Source organism: Mercenaria mercenaria, unplaced genomic scaffold (genome assembly GCF_021730395.1).
Source record: "Mercenaria mercenaria strain notata unplaced genomic scaffold, MADL_Memer_1 contig_3351, whole genome shotgun sequence".
Lineage (NCBI taxonomy): Eukaryota > Metazoa > Mollusca > Bivalvia > Venerida > Veneridae > Mercenaria > Mercenaria mercenaria.
The window spans coordinates 6,563-22,679 of record NW_026461480.1 but is presented as its reverse complement, the minus strand read 5'-3'; the positions used below and the strand labels follow the sequence as shown (position 1 = coordinate 22,679).

Here is a 16,117-nt window from a genome sequence, read left to right as displayed (position 1 = left end):
AACTTTTATTTTCAATGTTCTGTCATCAGGAATGGAATAATGTTCAAAAGATGATCATCAACAAATAGTCCTACCTGTGTAAAGGGAAGGTAACTGTGTAACTAAATATTGGTTACTTAAGACAGTACTTGTTATCTCCCTTATCAATTTGCATATAAAGAGTCAGAATTGACCCTAAATTGACCTATGGTCTGTTTCATGTAGCAATCAAAGAAAACACTGATGTTCTTAAATATTTATTTAATTCTGTTTATAGGAAATATAATGATTTATATAATGTTTTATGAAAATAGTACAAGTATGTTAATGAAAGTGATAAGTATGTGGTATTGCACTTAGTTGACAGTAAAAAATCTGAATTATATAAAAATGGACATTTTCATGAGATAAAGAACATAGCTACAATTCATTAAAAACATAAGATCATCAAAAATAATCCAACTAATTTCTAGGAAAAGGCAACTTCATAGTAACAGAGAAAATCAAAAAGTACTGGAAAAGAGGTCAAATGTTGCCTTATAGTACTACTTCTTAATGTTTGAATAATGCCAGCTCAAATCAAAATACAACATTTTTGGAAACTTTTATGAAAGTTTTATGATGGCTGCTAAAGACCAGTAGCCTGTAATGTGATATAAAATCTGAAATACAAAACGTTTGACTAGTACATTGGTGACATCACTTTAGTGTTTCTAAAGTAACCATGCCACTATCAAAGTTGACAGGGAACTTAGGGAAATTAACCTGCAAAGTTTCGTGAAGACTAGTCAATAATATATTATCCAGACAAACAAATCAGAACAGGCACAGGCACACATTTGGACAACTAAGTCTTCATTTCCGTAAACTGGCACAACAAAAAGTAATGACAATATAAAATACCGAAAACATACTCATGACAAGTACAAAAGGGCCAACATTTCTGAGTCATAGAACTTTCTGATCTTATGATGCTTAATGAGGTAACATGTTACACAAAATATTGCTATGGTAAGAAAAGGGCAATAATTATGAAAAAAAGCCAAATGCAGTTATGGAACAAGTGCATTTAATGTCAAATTATTACAGTTTGTAATTGTAAGAAGTTTGATACATTTTTCATTAACAAAGATTGAAAGTGGAAGGTGTTTTAGGTATTTTATGACAAAATATATCTCCCACCTATGTATACCTTTAGCAATAGTATGGCAGCTATTTTGTGCAGCAAAATGGAAAGTGTCGGTGATATGCAAAAATATACTTGGTACTGATCACTCCTGTGAAGTTTCATCAAAGTCTGTTAAGTAGTTTTGACCTGTGAAAGCCGACAAGATTTTTCTATTTTTAGCTCTGGCTGCAATTTAGTGCATCGAAACGAAACGTGCAAGCGATATGCACAACACTATGCTTGGTACTGATCAGTCCTGTGAAGTTTCAACAAAATCTGGCCAGCAGCTTGTCCTCTTAAAGCCAGACAGGCTTAATGCGGATAGACGAGAAGGCATAAACAATACCTCTCCCCACCTTTAGATGAGACATAATTCCGAGATAAAACCTTACATACAACACTTTACAAAATAGGGATGCTATAAAATGGATGTGCAATACCTCTACCTATTCTTCAGTGAAACTAAAAAGGACAAAACACAAGTAATATTGAGGAGTTATGGGCCATGACACGTACGATAAACAAATGTTTTAAAACTGAAGAAAATGCATTGACTAGTTCAAAAATTTACATTAGTGTTTTAGTTCAATATAAACTTTGTCATACTAAAATGATATTGCAATTATAATGACCAATCACTTTTTAGATTTACGAAGGAGAAAAACAATTTATGCCAACTTTAAACTTACAACTTTTAAAGTGAAAATTATCAAACGTTTTACTGTGGTATTGCATGAAATTGAATTTTTGTCACCATACAAATAATTAATGATTTTAATAATACTGATCACTATGATCTAAAGTTTGATTTGGGAACATACTGTGCTATAAACTGAGACAAAACAGTACTAATACACTACAAGACACAGTATTTTTAAAATTATAACAGTGTAATGTTTACAGTATTCTCAAAGTTTCTGAATCACATTTACATGCACGGCTGGACAGGACTTGTTGCTCTCTACATGTGTGTCCTACAATAACAGCAAATATGTAACAAAATTGATTCAGAAGGCTCCTCTATACTAAACTGTGCAAGCTGCAGACACTGATCTTGAACAATAGCTGAACGGTGACACTAAAGATTTCACAGGTACATATCTGAAGAAAGAAATGCATAATGTAGTAACTCTGTATTCGAGGTGTCTACAGTTTTTTGATATTCAAAATATGTATATTTCTGAATATAAGGTAGAATAAAAGTGTTACTGGATTAATAAAACTTCAACATATCTTATGCATAAGACCCATTTTAGTAGAATATATCAAGAGGCCAACAGTTACCCTAAGTCACTCACTTGACCTTACCATTTGACCTAAAATATATGTACGACACACTTTGTATTTTGGAATATTATGATGACAGGCTATATTTTATTCTGTATCTTAAATACTTTGAAAATAACACTCCTTATAATTGACATTTCATAATTTATATCTTACATTCACCTTTTTAAGCTTATAACAATAGAATTGTGTTTACCTATTTAATTAATTTCAGGAGAAAAATGTAAGATATTTGGAAAGTTACATTCATAAGTCTGTAATTATTTGGTACTGTATAATTTCTTTTTGTAAGTGTAAAGTTTATATATCATACTTGACCCATGGTCTCATGTGAAACAAACTTTACACAAGCCTCTTGAAGTGATATATACCAAATCAATAACTGAATTACATTGTAACTCTTTGAATATTGTAAACAGTTACCTGACGGTATCAATATCTGTGTTTAACTAAGTCATACAGATCAACACTGGCATTATCATCATATGAATCCACAGAACGTTTTACACTGAAATAAAGAAACAACTTCCTATAAATTTTGTACTTCCATTATTGAAAAATACAGAATTTACATTAAATTAGGACTCTAATCCATTGAAAACAACAAGTGACAGATATAAAGAAAACATTGCATTAAAAAGATATTTAAACAAAATGGTTATTGCTATAGTGTGTTTAAAAGCTTTGAAACATGGTTAGTGGCTGACAATAGTAGTCCTATTATCTCTGTATCATATGAAAGGCTAAGAGTTAAGAAGTCTGAATAGATATCTTTACCGAAGTCAAAATTTCTTGATTCGAAATGGTTGGCTGTACCATCCTTCATGAAACTTCATAAAATCATTTTAATTACATTTACAAAGTGTGTCTGTTAAATGTTAAGGGGAATGTAATTTCAATAACTGGCATTATATTACCCTTGACATCTTAAACTTGTTAAAGAGTATCATTTGTACATCATTGTACCATCAGACCATCTTTCACTTCTGTCAACCTGACTAGACATGTTGGACACCCTGAAATATATAAATGATAAAATCTGTGAAAAGACTCATCATGCAACAACCATAACACCATCTTTATAAAATCACCTTAACACCTTGATGTTAAAAATATTATTATTTCAAAGTATTATTGTCCATTAAAGTATAATGTATCCCATCCATAATCATTACATGACTCCTTATATAATTTAACAGTTCATAGTTTGGAATGGCTTCCAGTCTAAACCCGGAAGTTGAAGAAAAACAAATTATGAAAGTTTATTTATGGTGTCATTTAAAAGAATGACCTGCCTGTTAATTGTCAACTGTTTGCTCTTTTTAATATTGATAGGCAAACCATTCAATAATTGCATTTTATCAAAATTAATGCTGTCTAATATCAACTGTCAATAGTTTACAAGTGTTAATTAGATGTCACTGACTTGTTTACTCTCAACATCATAAAGAGACATAAAACTACACGTAAATTGTAAAACATTGTATGTGATACCATTCCATCCTGTATAAATTGCCTTTAAAAAGAAATTACATAGAAGTATTATCCCACTGTTTTGACTGCCCCTGCTCTATTTAACTTTTCAAGCTTCTGCAGCCACTTTAATATGTCATCTGTTCACTTGTACTTCTGTCTGAAATGAGGCAATTATAATATTTCAATAACTTATAATGAATATATTATGTTATTCTTTTCCTACAGTTTGCAACAGTTTATTTTGAAAATTCATTTGATCTCAATTACATTCTGCTCTGACTACAGCTAAAATACATAGAACAGACTATAAGCTATTATAAGGTCAAAGGTCACTCTAAAAGGAAAAATCGGTAAACTTAGGCCCAGTTAATCACAGATGCTTTAAATAAGCTGTCATTTCACACAATAATTTGCAATAAGATTATGTATCTACAAACAAAAAACAAGAAAAAACAAATTAATAGAAAGAACATTTTTGGGCAATTTAAAAAGGGACAATGAAAGTGAAAGTCAGTATTTTCTTATCGGGTTTTCTTTCACAATTTCCATTTAAAGCGTAACAGTTTACTTTCATACCTTATTGAATAAGCCATAAACATTATACTTACCGTTTAAATGCATGAAAAATCCTCATGGTACCCGTAAACTTATAATTTGTTGATAACCTCACAGTTTTCGGCCGTTTTCACGTGAAAATACGAAACCGGTGTTGACATAAATGTTCTACTTCCGGCGGTATTCGATTGCGTAAATCGGCTCTAGTACTATGTCTACTACATGGGAGGGTCTGCGTTGGGATATTTTTTGACTGGGATTGGTCACGTTCTAGGTGTCTGGTTTGGCCGTCTACTTGGTTTATCTGCACCGTTGTGGCGCATTTACTGTCGAATGTTTGAAAGGCGGTGTGGATCAAGAAGCACATTGATTGTTACCTTTTCTTGTCGTGGATGTCTTTGATGCTGGTCTTCTCATGGTGTAGCTCATTTCCTACTATTTTTAATATAGACATGTACAATATATTAAGCAATAGTGGTGAAACATGAGTTATTTCATGGGAATCATTCCTTAATACATAAGCCTGTAGAAACATTTCTTTTTCACCAATAATTTGAGGAGGTATATGTTTACAAATGGTCGTTTTTGTATGTAATGTGAGGACTACCTTTGTATGAAAATGTGACTTGTTTTAGTAGTAAACCAAATTTTACGATGTAAATAATGTATTAACTCAGTTAAAATCTTATATAATGTAAAGGTATTCTTTTATGACAGTGCAGATTATCATTGCTAACCAGTCCCCTCATGATCTGATCATGGAGGGTAATTGGTTTTTATCTCACCTGTCACAAAGTGACAAGGTGAGCTTTTGTGATCACGCAGCGTCCGTCGTCCGTGCGTGCGTGCGTGCGTAAACTTTTGCTTGTGACCACTCTAGAGGTCACATTTTTCATGGGATCTTTATGAAAATTGGTCAGAATGTTCTTCTTGATGATATCTAGGTCAAGTTCGAAACTGGGTCACGTGCGGTCAAAAACTAGGTCAGTAGGTCTAAAATAGAAAAACCTTGTGACCTCTCTAGAGGCCATATATTTCACAAGATCTTCATGAAAGTTGGTCAGAATGTTCACCTTGATGATATCTAGGTCAAGTTCGAAACTGGGTCACGTGGCGTCAAAAACTAGGTCAGTAGGTCAAATAATAGAAAAACCTTGTGACCTCTCTAAAGGCCATATTTTTCATGGGATCTGTATGAAAGTTGGTCTGAATGTTCATCTTGATGATATCTAGGTCAAGTTCGAAACTGGGTCACGTGCGGTCAAAAACTAGGTCAGTAGGTTTAAAAATAGAAAAACCTTGTGACCTCTCTAGAGGCCACACTTGTGAATGGATATTCATAAAAATTGGTCAGAATGTTCACATTGATGATATCTAGGTCAAGTTCGAAACTGGGTCACGTGCGGTCAAAAACTAGGTCAGTAGGTCTAAAAATAGGAAAACCTTGTGACCTCTCTAGAGGCCATATATTTCATGAGATCTTCATGAAAATTGGTCAGAATGTTCACCTTGATGATATCTAGGTTAAGTTCGAAAGTGGGTCACGTGCCGTAAAAAACTAGGTCAGTAGGTCAAATAATAGAAAAACCTTGTGACCTCTCTAGATGCCATATTTTTCATGGGATCTGTATGAAAGTTGGTCTGAATGTTCATCTTGGTGATATCTAGATCAAGTTCGAAACAGGTTCATCTGCGATCAAAAACTAGGTCAGTAGGTCTAAAAATAGAAAAACCTTGTGACCTCTCTAGAGGCCATACATGTGAATGGATCTCCATAAAAATTGGTCAGAATGTTCATCTTGATGATATCTAGGTCAAGATCGAAAGTGGGTCACGTGCCTTCAAAAAGTAGGTCAGTAGGTCAAATAATGAAAAAACGTTGTGACCTCTCTAGAGGCCATATTTTTCATGGGATCTGTATGAAAGTTGGTCTGAATGTCTATCTTGATGATATATAGGTCAAGTTTGAAACTGGGTCAACTGCGATCAAAAACTAGGTCAGTAGGTCTTAAAATAGAAAAACCTTGTGACCTCTCTAGGGGCCTTACCCTTGAATGGATCTTCATGAAAATTGGTCAGAATGTTCACCTTGATGATATCTAGGTCAAGTTTGAAACTGGGTCACGTGCCTTTAAAAACTAGGTCAGTAGGTCAAATAATAAAAAAACCTTGTGACCTCTCTAGAGGCCATACTTTTCATGGGATCTGTATGAAAGTTGGTCTGAATGTTCATCTTGATGATATCTAGGTCAGGTTTGAAACTGGGTCAACTGCGGTCAAAAACTAGGTCAGTAGGTCTCAAATTAGAAAAATCTTTTGACCTCTCAAGAGGCCATATTTTTCAATGGATCTTCATGAAAATTGATCTGAATGTTCACCTTGATGATATCTAGGTCAGTTTCAAAACTGGGTCACGTGCGGTCAAAAACTAGGCCAGTAGGTATAAAAATAGAAAAACCTTGTGACCTCTCTAGAAGCCATATTTTCATGAAAACTAGGTCAATAGGTCAAATAATAGAAAAAACCTTGTGACCTCTCTAGAGACCATATTTTTCAATAGATCTTCACGAAAATTGGTCAGAATTTTTATCTTGATAATATCTAGGTCAAGTTCAAAACTGGGTCACATGAGCTCAAAAACTAGGTCACTATGTCAAATAATAGAAAAAACGACGTCATACTCAAAACTGGGTCATGTGGGAACAGGTGAGCGATTCAGGACCATCATGGTCCTCTTGTTTAAAATATTTTTTATTTTGCGCACTAGTGCCACGATTTACAGTCTTCAGTATCTTATTAAGTCGTAACTTTTTATTGTAGTTTTTTTAATAAAAAGGTTAGCAGTGGTAAGCTGATTTTTAAGATGATTTTGTGTAAATATTTGTTTGTAGCTTGTGTCTGTATAATGTCCTAACAAATTAAAGCTCAGTGAGATTACCAGATCTATGACGTTTAGCAATTATGTGACATAAAATATGTTTGGTCTGATCAGAATAATTACTTATCTTACACAATATTATTGGCTGTGTTAGTTAGTGGTGTGAGAGTCATGTCTCTGGTTTTCCTCATTGATATGCTTTATGATACAAAGTCTCTTATAATTCTATTTCAAGAATGGCCAGTACTATGTATCTTATGTTTTGTAAAATCTTTATGTGCATATGTAATATATTGGAAGAGACTGAAATAAATAAATAAAATTTGAAAGTGATATTTCTTGATGGGTACATGGCGCTAAATATCACATTGACGAGACGTCAACATAATATCGTTGTGATGATTAAAGCATTGTTAGTCATATTAGAATGAGATTAATCTTCCTGTTAAAACCAAAAGTGAGGTACACTGACACATTTCAATGATTTGTTCATGTTCTCTTATGATGAAACAGTTTGTTCACTTGTGTCTCTACAAAGTTTAAATAATCAAAATGCAAAAAAAAGAAATAAAATAAAATTGTTAGTTATATAATGCTCTTAAATGATCTAAGAATTATAAGACTGTCAGAAAATATTACTAATTCTGGAAACTGACTATGAAATGTTATACTGCAGAAACTATTTTACTAGTAACCATACATGGATGTAGAGTCCGTAGGCCTTGATATCAATTTGTATTGGGTTCTGTATCAGAAAAGTGTTTAAAGTTATTATCTGAAACCTTTAGTTCTATTTATATACATATTTCTTAATAGGTTTCAAGGAAGCTTGCCATACTCTTCTTAGTTTTCTGTTCAGAATGTAAACTGGAAGGCAATACATATTGTCTCATTTGATGGCACTTTGATATCCAGCTCTGGATATATTATGAAATTCATAAAATCAACTTTATATTCCATAAAGCAATATTGAAAACATCTTAATGCAACTATTAACTTATTTTCAACACCATGAATAACTTTTTCTGTGTTATCTAGGTATGCTTTAGCATGTAGAGTCCGTAGGCCCTAAGAGGTGTGGTTCCTTGAGCATCCGTAACTTTTTTATTTCACATAATTGAAGAAAACCCTGATAGATTCTTGTGCTCAAAGGATGTACCTTGAAATCACATGATAAGATACGAAATTTTGATTGAGTTTAAAATTCACCATATGTGCAACATCAGGGGTACCCTTTATCTTGGCTGTGCCGTTGTATATTTGTTAAAATTAATATTTCCAACTAACGTTTAAATTTTATTCCATTGAAATCGATCATATATTAATGGATAAGAGAATATGGGTATTTGGAAGTGTACCGTTAGCCTGTGCGTAAAATAGGTCACAAACTTTGACATGTAAACACCACGCAGGTAGCGAAATTCATATACCGCGTAATTAGTGATGACGCAAGATTAGTGATATCGAGTATACCATTGGTGAAAAAGCAACCATGACATATATTCTGCAGAAACATGATACATTATTTGGAAATGTTTCTACTAATGAATCAGTTATGCAAACATTTTACAGTGAGTCGCATAAGCCAACAGGCTACAACAACTTATGGCTGCAGATTAGAAACTTTATTGCAGGTTGCAGTTGAAAGTGGACATGTAAACCAAACAGCCGGGAAATGATATGCTAAGATCCAAATTTTGGACTGGTGTTAGAGATGAAAAGCTAATATTATTAACTCGTCACAAATATGACTCTGTTTCTAATTATGGTAGCTTGTTATGTCAGGTTAGAGCTGCGGAACAGGAATTAGCAACCACTGCTAAAGTCTCACAGCACAACATAACATCAGCCTATGTGTCACCTGATAAAGACAAATTAGTGGAAGAGATGTCCAAGAAAATGGACACATTGATGTCAAAAATGCAGGCACTGGAGAATGAAATGAGAAAAAGAAAACTGACTCTTTTTCTCAAAATGATAACTTACCTTTTTCAGGATATAATAGAGGAAACCCCAGAGGTAGAGGAATATTTTGAGGCAGACGTGGCTGGAGACCAGGAAATAGAGGCCAAAGCAGAGACTATAATAATTTTTCACATAGTAACTCTGGTTCTTCTTACAGGTCTGATATCAACAGAAAGAATAACCCAAAAGAGTAGACTCCTCTGTGGTGGGACACACAGAGAAAGTCAGTTGTGACAAGAGCTCCAAACCTACTTTAGCAAATAGACTGGTTGGTGAGGCAAATGAGGGAAAAGCCAGGATCTGTGATGTTGATACTAATGTTTTAATTGATACAGGTTCCATGGTTACTTTAATTTCAGAATCATTTTACCACAGTCTTAACTAAAGATCCCAAACCAGAACTAATGAGTATTGGTGATTTTAAATTAGATGTTGTAGGTGCTGGTGGTGCCAAAATACCTTATGTTGGGTATAATAGAGGGTGATGTTTTTATCCCGAATATTTTAGATACTCCTGTTTTTATCCCTATTTTAATTGTACCTGATACAGAGTACCGTCAGTCAGTACCAGGTGTTATAGGTACAAATGTTTTATGTATGTGTAGTACTGGTGAACACTGTTCTTCATCTGATCCTTTCAGAATAGCATTTAGATGCTATGAAATGTGTTAACTTGATTTCAGTGAAGTCAACCAACAAGACGCCTAATCAAGTTACAACTATTTCAGGATTTGTCAGGAAAGAGGGTAGTGTGTCTACTGCCATTACAGAGGCTATTGAAAAACCTCAACTTTCAGGTCTTAATGTTTGTCCAAGAGTTGTTTCTCTTGAAAATACAGGTTTTACTACAAGAATTCCTTTCCTGTCAGACTGTGTAATATGACAGCCAAGGTATTAAGATTGAACCTAACTCTGTATTTTGTTCACTTTCAGAAGTTAAGGTCGTGGATTCTTGGTAACCGAAATTAACCAATCCTAAAATTGAACCTAGTACTAATAAGTCTTTTCAAAATTTACAGGACTTAGGTATTAAGGTGAACAAGGAGAATCTTACAGATGAGCAGTTTTTAAGATTACAGCAAGTTCTTGGCATGTGGAAGCATATTTTTTCTAAATCTCCTACAGATATAGGTAGAACTGATACTGTACAGCATAATATTCCTGTTACAGATGACAAACCTTTTAAACAGGCTTATTGCAGAATTCCGCCTTCTATGTATGAAGAAGTGCGACAACATCTGAAGGAAATGGTGGAATGTGGGGCCATCAAGGAAAGTCAATCCCCATATTGTAGTAACATTGTTTTAGTTAGAAAAAAGATAACAGTTTACGTTTCTGAATAGATTTTCATGAGTTGAACAAACGCTGTTTGAGAGACTCCTACACTCTACCCCGTGTTGATGATCTATTAGATTCTTTAGTTAACACCAAATATTTTTAGCACACCTGAGCACGAAGAGCTCAAGGTGAGCTTTTGTGATCGCCCTGTGTCCGTCGTCGTCAGTCGTCCCGTCCGTCGTCAACAATTTGACTGTTAACACTCTAGAGGTCACAATTTTGGCCTAATCTTAATGAAACTTATGTTACACTCAATTAAATCTTGGACGAATTTGATATTGGGTCATCTGGGTTCAAAAACTAGGTCACCAGGTCAAATCAAAGTAAAAGCTTGAAAACACTCTAGAGGTCACAATTTTGGCCCAATCTTAATGAAACTTGGTCAGAATGTTACTCTCAATAAAATCTTGGATGAGTTCGATATTGGGTCATCTGGGGTCAAAAACTAGGTCACCAGGTCAGATCAAAGGAAAAGCTTGTTAACACTGTAGAGGCCACATTTATGACTGTATCTTCCTTCATGAAACTTGGTCAGAATGTTAATCATGATGATCCCAAAGTCCAATTTGAATCTTGATCATGTAGGGTCAAAAGCTAGGTCACCAGGTCAAATCAAAGGAAAAGCTAGTTAACACTCTAGGGGCCACATTTATGACCAAATCTTAATGAAACTTAGAATATTAATCTTGATGATCTGTAGGTCAAGTTCAAATCTGGGTCAGGTAGGGTCAAAAACTAGGTCACCAGGTCAAATCAGAGGAAAAGCTTTTTAACACTTTAGAGGCCACATTTATGATTGTATCTTCATGAAACTTAGTCAGAATGTTAATCTTGGTGATCTTTAGGTCAAGTTCGAATCTGGGTCATGTGTGGTCCAAAACTAGGTCACTGGGTCAAATCAAAGGAAATGTGAATTAACACTTTAGAGGCCACATTTATGACCATGTCTTAATGAAACTATCTTTATGATCTTTAGGTCAATAGGTCAGGTGAGCGATACAGGGCCTTCATGGCCCTCTTGTAGGGGTGACTATTGAGGCCAATTCTGACTATTGCAATACTATTGATATTGCTGAAAAACTATTGCGATACTATTCTATTGCAGGTTACTATTGCGATACTATTGCAATAGTTATCGGCCACCATATTTTATACAGTAAAGCTACCAACTGGCATTGTTACACAGTGTAAGACACGGCACTCTTTACAATTGCTGTTAACACACATTAAGATGTTTGTATAAATGAAATAGACAGAAATAATTCTAACATTAAATATTTCTTGCCTTCCTTGGCTTTGAAACAATAAGTAAAACAATAAACCTATGCAAGGTACTCAAACGAATCGGCAGTTTTGTTGTGAATGTCAACATGTTTAATAACCCAAAGCATCGAAAAAGACGAAAATTGACGGATCGGACTAAGGTGTACCAGCACTAAATGAAGGACCCTACCGAACAGTTTGCTGTATAATACAAGCAGCCTCCTTTCTCTATGTCCATAGTACATTTTCTCATTTAAGATTAACAGGTTATTTAAATATATTTAATCAAAGTTTCTAAGAAACTAAATTTATTGATTATCTCCCAGACTTCCCAGTCCTTTATGATAGTTTAATTCCGTGAGGGTAATTATTATAATGGAGATGTAAACATTTTCCGAGGCGCAAATGAAAGCTGGCTCTGTTTCTTGGTTTATAAATTATAAATTATTTCTGTATTTACTAAAATTTCAAAACTATCGATTGTTGAAGGAACTATCGGCGATTGTTATTGGATTGTGACTTTTCTATCGATGCATACTATCGATATTTCGATGTATCGTTACACCCCTACCCACTTGTCTAAATTAGACTTGCATAGTGGTTATTGGCAGGTGGAGATGGCAGAAGAAGACAAGGAGAAAACAGCATTTAGTGTTGGACCATTAGGTTTTTATCAGTCATTCAGTGTGAGAGAATGGGATTTGGGCTCACCAATGCACCAAGTACTTTCCAGAGACTTATGGAAACCTGTATGGGTGAACTTAATCTCAAGGAATGTCTCATTTTTGCTGATGATGTCCTTATTTTTTCCAGAACTTTCGAGGAACATATTTCCCGTTTGGAAGCAGTTTTCGAACATGTAGAGCTTCATGGTAAAGCTCAAAGCTTCAAAATGTGAATTTTTTAATACACATGTTACATACCTAGGTTATGACGTTTCAGCTGATGGTATTCATACAGACCCAGCCGAAACAGAGTCTTTAAAAACGTGGCCTGTGCCCAAAAATATTAAATCTTCAAGAACTTTTCTTGGATTTTCAGGGTACTTTATACAGACGTTTTGTTGTTTGCTATGCCAAAATTGTTAAACCTTTAAATGATCTTCTTGTAGGTCACCCTACCAACAAAGCTGCCAAGAAATCTAAGAAAGCCAAAACACCAACAGCTTTTGATACCATTATTGATATCAGCTAAGTAAACCACCTGTTCTTGCTTATGAAGATTTTACCAAGCCTTTTATTGTAAATGTTGATGCCTCGACAGAAGGACTTGGTGCGGTTTTGTACCAAGAACAAGATGGCTTAGAGCGCGTAATTTGTTACGCAAGCAGAGGCTTGAGACCTAATGAGCGGAATTATCCAGCACACAAATTAGAATATTTATGTCTTAAATGGACCATAACTGACAAGTTTCTTGATTATCTTTACGGAAATTCTTTTCTTGTTAGAACTGACAATAACCCTTTGACTTATCTCTACTACAGCAAAGCTGGATGCAACCGGTCACCGCCGGTTAGCTGCTTTAGGAAACATGCGTGGAAAATCAAATGCTGATGCTGACGGCTTAAGCAGACGACCAAGAGAGTCCGAGAAGGAGACAATTTTATTTTCAAATGTAGTTAAAGCTTTATGAAGTTCAGCTTTAGTTCAGCCTGAGGACCATCCTTTAGCAGAAATTTGTTATTTCTTCAGATAGTGAACTTGAATTAGATCCTGAACCTATTTTAGATACCACAGATTTTTCTAATGTAGATTTTTCACAGGAACAGCAAAAGGATCCAGATATTGCCAGAATATACCATCTGATAGACAGAAAATTACCCTGAGTAAAGATTAGATGAGACAGGAATCAAAGGCAGTTCAGTACTACTTGAGACATAGGACTTGTCTATTCATACAGGAGAGCATTCTTTTCAGGAAAACAGAAATTGATGGTCAGGAAGTCTACCAGATAGTTTTACCAGAACATTACAGGAACATTGCTCTTAGTGGACTTCTTGATGTTGTTGGCCATCAAGGATGAGACAGAACTCTATGGCTGGCGAAACAGAGATTCTTTTGGCCTTATATGGAACAGGATGTCCTAGAGAAGATTCGAACCTGTCCCAGCTGCATCAGGAGGAAGACTCCAACCAAGGTCACAGCACATATGGTTCCAATACAGAGTTCTTATCTCATGGAGATAGTTTGCATTGACTACCTTTCACTAGAGATGTCAAGTGGAGGATACGTGAACATCCTGGTGACCACAGACCATTTTACCCGGTATGCCCAGGCCATTCCTACACGGAACCAGACAGCCCACACAACAGCTAGAGTTCTGTTCGAGAACTTTTTCTGCCACTATTCTTTTCCTGCAAGACTCCACAGTGATCAAGGAAGAATCTTTGAGAGCAAGGTCTTCAAGGAGCTGTGTAGTATTGCTGGAGTAGAGAAGTCTCGGACAACACCCTACAACGCTAAATTGGGTCATATGCCTTAAATATGCAAAATTAGGTCATGTACCTTTAATTTCAGCTTAATTGTACTTTGTCATCAATTTGAAATTGTTGTTTTTAATTTCAGCTTATCTATACTTGTATTGAATGTCTACCTTATGATGTTTCATTCACTTTGTTCAACTAGATTGAATGAATATGTTTAATCTTAATTTTGTTTTCAGCACAGTGAAACACTACTAGAAGTCTTTTCGAAAAATACTCCGCTATATGTTCAGTTAAAATTATTCCATTCGCAGTAAATTTATCGCGATATTTTATTTCGAACAGTTTCAATTTGAAATACATGTATTGACAAGAGTTGGTAATTTTAAAATTTGCTGAATTTTGAGTTATGTAGTTGGATAGCAATTATGTAGTGTAACTTATTTCTTAGTTAACAGTTTAACATTGTAGTAATGTATTGGAGTAGTGTTTAGAATATTTGTAGTTTGAATCTAGTAGTGAAATGTCAGGAGCCATTTTCTCCTACCAGGGGAAAATGTCACAGGTCGAACATTTAGTATAGTTTAATTGTAATGTCCGATGTGGCGTTCCATATTTTTAACACTTAACCTTCGCGCATGTGTCATAATCAGATTTATTTGATTTTATTTGTTAGTGTTTATCTTCCGGTATTGAATCGGTAATACCCGTCAATGTACGTCAGTGGCGGAAATTGCCGAAGTGCACTGAAGCAGAATAGTTAGTGAACACTTGTCAGTCTATTGTGTTGTACATGTCTTATCGTTTTGTCCGTTTCATGTTTTTGTATGGGAGTAAGAATGAGAGAAAGAAATATATTGGTTCTTCTTTAATAACAGTCTTTTCTGTGCACGCATCTCTTTTCCAATCCTGCACTTTCTCTAGTCCACTCTTACAAGTAAGACATATAATCTAAGAAGAGAAAAACTTCAACTGCAGTTACTTTATTTCAATTTCCATTGAAATACTTATTTATACAGATGCTGTGGCCATTCAATTATGGATAATAAATGATCATCGAACCTACACCAGCTAGAGTAGTGTATCATTACACCCTGTGATACTAAAAATGCAAATATGTAATACAACCTGTAAAGTTTAAACTGATAATTATGTAAATAACCTAGATATAATTTGTGAAATGAGGTGGTATTTTTGTCCCCGGCATTTTTCGAAGAAAAAAGGGGGACATAGAAATAGGCTGCGTCCTTCTGTCCGTCCTCCTGTCCGTCACACTTCGTGTCTGGTCCATAACTCTGCCATCCATGAAGGCATTTCGAAATAACTTGGCATGTGTTCCCCAAAATAAGACGACATGTCATGCACAAGACTTAGACCTCCAAGGTCAAGGTCACACTTACAGGTCAAGCATGGTCTGTTTCGTGTCCGGTCCATAACTCTGCAATCCATGAAGGGATTTTGAAATAACTTGGCATAATTGTTCACCATAATGAGACGATGTGTCATGTGTAAGACCTAGACCCTTAGCTATAAGGTGAAGGTCACACTTAGAGGTCAATTGTTAACAGGGTCTGTTTTGTGTCCGTTGCATAACCCTGCCATCCATGAAGGGATTTTGAAATAACTTGACATAAATGTTTACCATAATCAGACAATGTGTCACGTGCAAGACCCAGATCTCTAGCTCCAAGGTCAAGGTCACAATAAGAAGTCAAAGGTTAACAGAGTCTGTTTCGTGTCCCAGGTTCATAACTCTGCCATTCATCAAGGGATTTTGAAATTTACA

The 16,117-nt window shown here is 35.0% G+C and overlaps 1 long non-coding RNA gene across 2 annotated transcripts; it reads right to left on the bottom strand.

The window, feature by feature from the left end:
* Positions 1–220: 220 nt before the first annotated feature.
* LOC128552985 (uncharacterized) lies at positions 221–4,624 on the bottom strand. 2 transcript variants are annotated; one of them, XR_008369218.1, is made up of 5 exons: positions 4,519–4,624; positions 3,929–4,067; positions 3,352–3,450; positions 2,858–2,942; positions 221–2,248 (listed from the first exon to the last, which is right to left on the bottom strand). It is a non-coding gene; the product is annotated as an uncharacterized LOC128552985 (long non-coding RNA). The 2 variants fall into 2 exon arrangements; XR_008369217.1 differs by having other exon boundaries at positions 3,968–4,067.
* Between the last annotated feature and the right edge of the window lie 11,493 nt (positions 4,625–16,117).